This window comes from Bubalus kerabau, chromosome X (assembly GCF_029407905.1).
Source record: "Bubalus kerabau isolate K-KA32 ecotype Philippines breed swamp buffalo chromosome X, PCC_UOA_SB_1v2, whole genome shotgun sequence".
NCBI lineage: Eukaryota > Metazoa > Chordata > Mammalia > Artiodactyla > Bovidae > Bubalus > Bubalus kerabau.
The window spans coordinates 156,939,445-156,950,288 of NC_073647.1; positions in this window are offsets into that span (position 1 = coordinate 156,939,445).

Sequence of the window (10,844 nt, forward strand, 5' to 3'; positions counted from 1 at the left end):
TCCGACTCTTTGCGACCGCATGGACTGTAGCCCGCCAGGCTCCTCTGCCTATGGAATTTCCCAGGCAAGAATACTGGAGTGGGTTACCATTTCCTTCTCCAGGAGATCTTTCCAAGCCAGGGATTGAACCTGTGTCTCTTGCATCTCCTGCATTGGCAGGCAGATTCTTTACCACTGAGCCATAAGGGAAGCCCGTCCTGGCCTTACCTGAGTTGATTTAAGGTCCCTTTCATCTGGGAGGCAAAAGAGGAAAGATCTCTGGATAGAGGGGTGACAGAAGACAAATTCTTAACCTGGTGTCTGCCCTGTGCCTCATCTGATGAGAGTTCTGGGGCCCCCTAGAGGGAGGGGTCAGTGTCTAATGGCTGAAGGTGCTCTGTTCATCAGAGGTTCTGACATGTTGGGCCCAAGAAGGGGTTATGTGATTATTGTGCAGAGGAGATACAACATGAAAAGAAAATTTCTCAAGATAAAGTAAAAAAGGGCGAGAAGGGTTATGCTTCCCAGACCTACTCTTCCTGAGACCATCACATAGCACTGGGGCTATAGGACCTTAAAGTGAGCGCTGGAGAATGGCAAGTCATAGAAGAGAAATAGAAATAGGTGCCTACCTGGCAACCACGAAGTACCAATAGGTACGTGACAACAAACACAGCTCAGAAGAACATGGGCAAGCGTCTTCCTAACTACCTGTAAGATACTTGCCCTGTGAAGTCCCAGGGGCATCGAGGAATTTCTAGTGGCAGTTGGAAGAGCAAGCCATTCAAAATGGCTGTGTTCTTGCTCTCTGTCTCTCCCCTTTATGACTAGTGCCTACTCCACCTACACCCTATGTGCAGGACAAACCTTCCCACCTCCTTGCCCCACGGCCCAGCTAACTATAGCTTACCAAACGGCTGATGAGGAGTCGGCCCCTCAACTGCTTTCCGCGATCAGCCGTTTCTGCACATTGGCAGACTTGGGTGCCCACAAGTATGGGTTCTTATGTGCGCATGCGTGCGTAGTGCGTGCGCGCATGTGTGCGTGAGTGGTGTGCGCATGTGTGCTTACGTGGGCATCCGCGTGCATGTGCAGATGCCCGAGTGCGTGCATGGGAGCGTGTCTACGTATGTGCTTGCGTGCATGTGTGTGTGTGTGCCTGCGTGCGTGAGTGCATAGCTGCGTGGTTGGCCACATGCGTGCATAAGCGGGTGCCTGAGTCCGTGCGTGCATGGGCGCCTAGGTTTGTGGGTGCCTGCGTCCTTGCACATGTGCATGTTCAGCCATGTCCCAGTCTTTGACTGTAGCCTGCCAGGCATTCTCCAGATGAGCATAGCCATTTCCTTCTCCAGGGTATCTGCCTGGCAGGATCACCTGAGGTCAATTCCCATACAATTGGTAATCCTGGCTTCCCCCAGCCCCAGCAGTGAAACCTGCCAACGTGTCCGTCCTGCCTGCTTGCTCCTGCCTTGCACACGATGGGATGTTGTTCCAGGACCTTGCTTGAGAAAGACAGGGCCCTCCATCGGGTAAACCATGATGTCTTCATCTCTGTCGCTGACTTAGGGCCCTTTCTTAGGTCGTGAAACTGGGCGAGTCAGGCCTTGCTGGCCTGTGGGATGCAGCAGAACAGTAGTCTTGGGCTAGGAATCCCTAATTTGGGCATAAATGTGTGTGTTTTTTAAATTTTATTTAGTTTTTGGTTGTGCTGGATTTTTGTTGCTGCTCAGGGGCTTTCTCTAGATGGGGAGAACTGGGGCTTCTCATTGCAGTGGCTTCTCTTGCGGAGCACTGGTTCTAGGGCACGTGGGCTGAGTAGTTGTGGTTCACCGGCTTAGTTGCTCCAGGGCATACGGACAGGGAGGGATTGAACCAGTGTACCTGCATTGGCAGATGGATTCTTTTCCAATGTGACATCATTCATACCCAAACTGCCAAGATCTGGGAATATTTTAATTATTCCAGAGTAGGGTGTGTTGCCCAATCTCCTTAGAGAAGATTATACAGATGGTGTTTTGTCAAACTACTTCCATTATATTAAGGTGCTCTGTGGAAAGAATAGTCAATAATCAAAATAGTTTGAGAATACTGGATTAAATAACATTAAGTAGATGTCTTTACTGAAAAACTCATGTCATTAATGTGCTAATGGAGCAGTGAATCCTTGTGTCAATCAGGATATGCTAGGTTATGCTGCTACAAAAATTGACTCTAAAATTTCAGTGGCGTATATCAACAAAGGTTTATTTCACTAGTCCTGCCACACATCATCTTCTCTTTGGGACCTAGGCTGAAGCAACAGACTATTTGTCATTTGTTAGTATTCAAGAGAAATTTATCTTTATTTTTACACAGAATAAAGTGCACAAGTCTTATGATTTTCTATGTAGAAGTGCAGGGAAGTTAATGCCCGTGGAACAAACTTTGATCAGTGTAGAGACAGGAGACAGCAGAGAGTCAGCAGCTAAGTTCCCTATGCGTTCCCTCTCTGATGGGCTGTAATGGGGCACAGATCTTTCTTTTCATCTTGGTACCAGGTGGACACACCTGAGAGAAGCAGCTGTTTCTCTCATAGAGTTTGATGGAAAGTTTGTTGGGAAGCAGTGGCCAGTATCACAGGACATCATCTTATATTTGAATATTGATTCATTTATTTGGCTGCTTGGAGTCTTCGTTGTGGCATGTGGGATCTTTAGTTGTGGCGTGTGAACTCTTCTTTGCGGCATGTAGGATCTAGTTCCCAGACCAGGGACTGAACCCAGGCCCCCTGCTTTGGGAGTGTGGAGTCTTAGCCACTGGACCACCAGGGAAGTCCCTCACCTTGTATTTGAATCTCCCTCTTTTCTCCTCACTTTAGCTGCCATGGATTATACCTCCCACGAAAGCTTTAGCATTTAAACCTTTCTTCAGGCTCTGTTTTCCAGGGAACCCAGGATAACACAGTGTGGGAAAATACCAGGGCTTTCTGGTCTCATAGACCAGTGGAATTGTGCTATGTTAGGCCTCCTTGGTATTTCTCCATCTCACAAAGTCACACTCAGCTTTGCACATGCTGTTTCTCTATATTGAATGTTCTTCTTTCAGACATATGCATGGTTTATTCCCTCACCTCCTTCAGGTCATTGCCCAAATATTGCCTACTTTCTGAGACCATCCCTTCTCTCCTATTTAAATTTGCACACATATACTGCACTGTATTCCTTCACCCCCCATTTATTTTATTTATTGTTATCTCTAGAATAATAGCTCCATATTATATCTCATCATTCTTGGTAAGCTCCATGAGAGGAAAAACATTCAGTAAGTATTTGTGTGGCAGCTGGATGGATGGATGGGTGATGGATGAATGGATGAATAGAGTGATGGATGAATAGATGAACAGATGGAGCAGTTGGTGATAAGGAGCTGTTCTTTTTCATGGTTCAGGATCTCTGTAAACATGGTATAAAAAAACTCCAAATGAACTTCAGTTTCAGGATTCATGGGCAGTTCAGAAAAGAACTGTTGAATCAAACTGTGCTGAATGTTTTCTTCAGTTACTCCCATAAATGGTTGAGCTAATCAATTTTGGAAGACATCCTAGTATGCCTTCCAAACAGTCTCATTAGGCTGTTTGAAACTATTGATGTCAGAATATAGCACTCTTATCCCTTCCTTTTTCATCGTTAATTAATGGGTTAAAAGTCCACTATAGCAGTGTTATGGAGAAGGCAATGGCACCCCACTCCAGTACTGTTGCCTGGAAAATCCCATGGATGGAGGAGCCTGGTAGGCTGCAGTCCATGGGGTCGCGAAGAGTCAAACACGACTGAGCGACTTCACTTTCACTTTCCACTTTCATGCACTGGGGAAAGAAATGGCAACCCACTCCAGTGTTCTTGCCTGGAGAATCCCATGGACGGAGAAGCCTGGTAGGCTGCAGTCCATGGGGTCCCACAGAGTTTGACACGACTGAAGCGACTTAGCAGCATAGAAGTGTTAAAATCTAGCCCAGGAAGAAGGTGGTCCTGGACTGTTGGCTAGCTGCATCTCATTCCATCTGATGCTGCTGAGGCCTGGCCATCAGTGTGCATTTGAGGGAGACAACAAAAACCCACCGATAAGATGGCTGGAGAGCTTGCTAAGTTTAGAGGCATCTGGTTTTTAGCAAAATGGAAGTTTGTTCTTTAAAAATTTTGTTTTAAATTATTAATTTATGAAGAGATAAAGAATGCTTGGATTTTTAAGCCAGATAGCTTGGGTTCACAAAATCATTCTACCTATATTAAGGTGAGGAAAGGCCATCTGTTTGTCTGGAAGAGAATTGCCTAGCTTTTGAGTACCTTCTAAAGTGGCAAATGATGAACCATCTTAAGTGGGTTGCTTTAGTCATGTCTATAGTTTGTTTAGTATTTTAACTATTTATAAGGCACGCCATAATGTTGGGAAATGAATATAAACCCTAGTTTGGGTGGTATCTGGATGTTTGTAGCCCTTGTTTAGTACCTATAATTCTAACCATAAAAGCTTCTACTTAGTGCTTATGATGATCCAGGAATCACATTCAATGCTTTCAGTATGCTGTTTTTTCTTCACAGCAATCTTAGGAGTGAAATATTATTATCCCCATTTTAAAGGCCAGGAAACTACCATTTAATGGGGTTGAGAACCTGCCCAGGGTCTTACAGCCATTAAGGATCACAGGCATGGCTTTACCATGTTTGTAGTTCAGTTGCCCAGTCATATCCCACTCTTTGTGACCCCATGGACTGCAGCACGCCAGGCCTCCCTGTCCCTCACCATCTTCCGGAGTTTGCCCAAGTTCACGTTCATTGCATCAGTGATGCCGTTCAGCCATCTCATCCTCTGACACCCTCTTTGCCTGCCCTCGATCTTTCTCAGCATCAGGGACTTTTCCAATGAGTTTTCTGTTTGCATAAGATGACCAAAATACTGGAGCTTCAGCTTCAGCATCAATCCTTCCAGTGAATATTCAGGCTTAATCTCCCTTAATATTGACTGGTTCGACCCCTTGCTGTCCAAGGGACTTTCAGGAGTCTTCTCCAGCTCCACAGTTCGAAGGCATTAATTCTCCTGCGTTCCAATCTCACAACCATACATGATGACTGGGATGACCATAGCCCTGACTATATGGACCTCTGTTGGCAGAGTAATGTCTCTGCTTTTCAACGCACTAAGTTTTTCATTGCTTTCCTGCCAAGAAGCAATTGTCTTCTGAATTCATGGCTGCAGTCACTATCTTCAGTGATTTTGGAGCCCAAGAAGAGGAAATCTGTCACTACTTCCACCTTTTTCCCCACTATTGGCCATGCAGTAATTGGGCTGGAAGGCATGACCTTAGTTTTCTGAATATTTAGTTTTAAGCCCACTCTTTGACTCTCCTCCCTCACCCTCATCAAGAGGCTCTTTAGTTCCTCTTTGCTTTCTGCCATTAGAGTGATATCATCTGCATATCTGAGGCTGCTGATGTTTCTCCTGCCTATCTTGATTCAGACTGGTAACTCATCCAGCCTGGCATTTCTCCCGATGTGCTCTGCATATAGGTTAGACAGAGTGACAGCAGACAGCCCTGTCATACTCCTTTCTCGATCTTAAACCAATCAGTTGTTCCATACAGGGTTTTAACTGTTGCTTCTTGACCTGCATACAGGTTTCTCAAGACAGGTAAGATGGTCTGGTATTCCCATCTCTCTAAGAGCTTTCCATAGCTTGTCATGATCTATACAGTCAAATGATCTATACATGAACTATACATCAGGGCTTCCCTGATGGCTCAGAGGCTAAAGCGTCTGCCTGCAATTCAGGAGACATGGGTTCGAGCCCTGGGTTGGGAAGATCCCCTGGAGAAGGAAATGGCAACCCACTCCAATATTCTTGCCTGGAGAATCCCATAGACAGAGGAGCCTGGTGGGCTACAGTCCATGGGGTTGCAAAGAGTCGGACACGACTGAGCAACTTCACTCACTCACTTCACTCATACAGTCAAACGCTTTTGTGTAGCTGATGAAACAGAGATAGCTATTTTTCTGAAATTCCCTTGCATTTTCTATACTCCAGCAAATGTTGGCAATTCGATCTCTAGTTCCTCTTCTTTTTCTAAACCCAGCGTGGACATCTGGAAGTTCGTGATTCACCTAATTCTGAAGCCTAGCATGCAAGATTTTAAGCATGACCTTACTAGCATGGGAAATGAGTGCAATTGTCTGATGGTTAGAACATTCTTTAGTACCACCTTTCTTGGGAATTGGGTTGAGGATTGACCTTTTCCAGTCATATGGCCACTGCTGGGTCTTCCAGATTTGTTGACATAATGAATGCAACATTTTGATGGCATTCTCCTTTAGAGATTTGAATAGTTCTGTTGGAATTCCATCGCATCCACTAGCTTTATTAACAGCAGTGCTTCTTAAGGCCCACTTGGCTTCACACTCCAGAATGTCTGGGTTTGGGTGACTAACCACACCATTGTAGTGATCCGGTTCATTAAGATCTTTTTTATACCATTCTTCCGTGTATTCTTTCCATCTCTTCTTGATCTCTTCAGCATCTACTAGATCTCTACCATGTTTATCCTTTATTGTGCCCATCTTTGGGTGGACTCCATGCTTGCAGACTCCTGAATCCAAGCTCTGGGGTTTGAAGAAAAAGGGAAAAGGCTATATAAAAAGTGTTGAGTTCTGAACTCTCAAGTGATAAAATTTAGATGATTCAATACTATTGACATACTTCTAACCCTGGTAGAATCCACCTTGTTCAGGAGGAGGGACACATGCATGCACATACACACACACACGCACACATACATACAAACAATAACACAGAGATACACTTTTATTTATATGCACATACACATACACACACACCAGCCCTTGGCCATTCACACCAAGGCAATTAGCAGACACTCGTATTCTGGGATCCTTCAGGCTCAGAGCCAAGTTAAAAGACAGACCAAATGCATAATGGTTTTGAGCACCAATCTGTAAAGGTAATACCATTTCCAATGGAAATCAGAAATATGGTACCATTTAACTCAGATCTACATGTGTGACTACTTCTATAACCACCAACTTACAAATCAGTCCTACTTTAGCAAAGTAGACAGTAGAAATGACAAAAATAATCCTGGTGCCAGTTCTACTCCCTCAGTAAGAAACTGTTGCATTAAGATTGGAAGGACAGCATCAGAAGCACATATCTAAATCTTAGTTTTCCTCAGCTGCAACATATCTTGGTCCAGACCTGTTTGTGCAATGGGTGTTCTACTCTATTTCTAGTGCCAAAGTACCAGAGGCTTGAGCACTGCTCCCAGTCTTCTATTCCAACAACATTGTCTTCTTCAGCTCTCATGTGTGGTCCAATGCATGCAGTCCAGTGCTTGTCTCTGCACTTGGACTTTCCTTCTGATCCAGTGTGGAATTTGTGGAACAGATCTTGATTGCCTCACTGGCCTTCAGGCCTCTCCCAAATTTGACTTTACATATTAGATTTCCATTTGGGCTTGGGGTAAACTACTTTTCTTGTTATTTGGCTATCAGACATGCTGCTAAATCTCTCTAGCCTTGGCCTGGTCTAGCCTAGCCTTTGGCCTTCCTGGGATCAGCAGCCTTCTCTGGCTTCCCAAGCATCCCAGGAATGCTTTCAGGATACCCGTGCTTGTTGAATGTTCAGTATCTGTCCTGTCCTCTGAATGTAAACTCTTTATTCAGCACTCACTGTAGCAATTCACACGGGCCCCTCCATGTTTGGTTCAGTTCAGTAGCTCAGTCAAGTCCGACTCTTTGTGACCCCATGCGCTGCAGCATGCCAGGCCTCCCTGTCCATCACCAACTCCTGGAGTTTACTCAAACTCCTGTCCATCGAACCAGTGATGCCATCCAACCATCTCATCCTCTGTTGTCTCCTTCTCCTCCTACCTTCAATCTTTCCCAGCATCAGGGTCTTTTCCAATGAGTCAGTTCTTTGCATCAGGTGGCCAAAGTATTGGAGTTTCAGCTTCAGCATCAGTCCTTATTGAGGACTGCATATTCAGGACTGATTTCCTTTTGGATGGACTGGTTGGATCTCCTTGCAGTCCCAGGGACTCTCAAGCGTCTTCTCCAGAACCACAGTTGAAAAGCATCAATTCTTCGGGGCTCAGCTTTCTTTACAGTCCAACTCTCAGATCCATACATGACTAGTGGAAAAACCATAGCTTTGACTAGACAGACCTTTGTTGGGAAAGTAATGTCTCGGCTTTTTAATATGCTGTCTAGGTTGATCATAACTTTCTTCCAAGGATCAAGCATCTTTAATTTCATGGCTGCAGTCACCATCTGCAGTGTTTTTGGAAGCCCCCCCCCAAAAAAATCTGTCACTCTTTCCCCATCCATTTGCCATGAAGTGATGGGATCAGATGCCATGATCTTAGTTTTCTGAATGTTGAGCCCCTCACATGGGGCCTGCCATGTAGAAGGTGATAAGTATTTGTCGAATAAATAAGTGAATGTATATTTATTTAGTTTGTTTGCAGGTACATGACACTTAGGATGTGCCAGAAGATATTGTAAGGATTTTATACACATGAAACTCATTGAAATTTTTTTAACATGCCATTTATCCCACTAGACTATTTGTTCTTGAGGACAGAATTTGTGCTGATCTCTAGTACAGGGTCTGACAATATATTTTGATTACATGACGACATCTATAGTTTTAATTGTTAAAATTACATTTCTGAATCTATGTCTTTCTACTGTGAGCAACATGAAAACACACATCTCTTAACTTTTAAATGCTCATGTTTAAATGAGAAAAAAATAAAAACAAATGGGCTGTGTCATGGCCAAATTATCTTAATTTTATTTTCTTGCTTGAAAATTTCTGTTGCTATAAAGTTTCATATTCTGTTATTTTCTTATGTTGAGCTATCTACTGCTGTATAACAAATTACCCCCAAATTCAGGGTAATTTTATATATACTAAAATTTAACCTTGCTCACCGCTGTGTGGGTCAGACATTCAAGGAAGTTTCAGCTGAGCAGTTCTCACTGGGGTCTCTCACACAGTTGCAGTCAAGTGTCCGCTGTGCCTACAGTCATCAGAATCTCAGCTGCGGTGGATATCCATGATGGCTTGCACAAGCCTGGCAGCTGATCCCGGCTGTCAGGTAGGACTGCAGTTTGGGTTGTCCACCGGAGTACCTACACCTGGCCTCTGCATGTGTCCTGGGCTTCTTAGAACATGGTGGCTGGGTCCCAAGAGAGAGCTATCCGGAGAGCAGGTATTCAGAGAGAACTAAGCAGAAGCTGCCAGGCCTTGGAAGTCACGTAGCATCACTTCTCCTAAATTGTATTTCTTCCAAATAAGGCCAGCGCAGGTTCAAGGCAGTAGAAGGGGAGAATTAGACCCTGCCAATTTATGGGAGGAGTGTCAGAGAATTTGTGGCCATCTTTTCAAACGTCCACAACAAGGTTAGCCCTGAACTGATGAATGAAAAAATAATGCCTATGTAAGCATATTTAGAAAACATGCTCTCTCAAATTCTGACTTCTGTAAAAACTTGGATTCTTCTTTTCTTTTTGTCTGCACTATGTGACTTGTGGGATTTTAGTTCCCTGAGCAGGATCAAACACAGGCCCTTGGCAGTGAGAGCTTGGAGTTCTAACTACTGAACCACCAGGGAACTCCCTGCATCTATTCTGAAGTGTTATTAGGTCCAAAATTAAGACATTGTTTTTATCACAAGAAAAGGTCTACTTACACAAACTTCTGGGCATAAGGTGAAAGGAAGGAAAAAAGAGAAATAGAATGAAAGTCAGAGCTGGCCTCTACTTACCTGGAAGGATCCACCACTCCAGATATTTCCTCCTTCATCTGTTTCCATACTTGAAATCCCTCCAGTGAAGGCTTCTACCAAATCTTTAGACAACACTCACTGCAATATAGATAACACTTAGAGAAGAATAGCATTTTAGTCTTTTGAAACTATTACCCCTTGGGTGTTAAAGTGTGAATGAAGAGGCCCTGTTGGTTGAACATAGATTTGTTCTTATAGGCATGATCAAAATTCTGGGAAAATTTAAAATTTTGCAAGAAAAAATGAAAACTCGGTTATTGAAGTGGAACATCCTTGTATTTGTCATCCTACAAAGGTTATATTTATGAACTGAACTTCCCATTCCCTTTAGTGATTTGGTAAATCCCAAAGCAGTGTCAAGATAAACAATAAATTGCATCTCAGAAGCAACGAGTAAACCTTAAACAGGAATGGATCCGTTCATGTCATCATCTGATATATGGAGACAGCTATTCTACAGTATTTATTGGTACTTATCTCTTGAGGTAACACCTTCAACTCAATAGTTCTTTTCTATTTTTAATGTCCTTCTGCCATTAACCTGTTCTTATGTCCATTTTTCTTACTGAACATAGATTTGTGCAGAGGCTTGAGTGTTTTTCTAGGTTATTTTTTTTTCCTCCTTAGGAACAGATTGTATTTCATTTGAAGTGTGTTAAGTTGCATCAGGCTTTAAAGATTGGCAGTGTACCTTCATTTTGGGCAAAAAGGAAGCCATTCTCATGTCTGCTGTGTGAAAACTAAAACTTGGGTCTTATGTATTTTTAAATTATTATGGTAGAAAACACATAATATTAAGTCCACCATCTTAACTATTTTTAAATGTACAGCTTCAGTAGTGTTAAGCATGATCACATTATGATACAACCTTTCACATCCTTATGTACTTTTTTGTGTGTGTACATCTTGGTCAGAGAACCAAGTAGCCTCTCACCCTGTGTAGACAGGCTTGATCTGTTGTCTCAGGCCTCAGACATGGTTGAATGGGGAATTTAGAATTAGGTGTTGAGCCTGTAAGAAACCAGGGAGG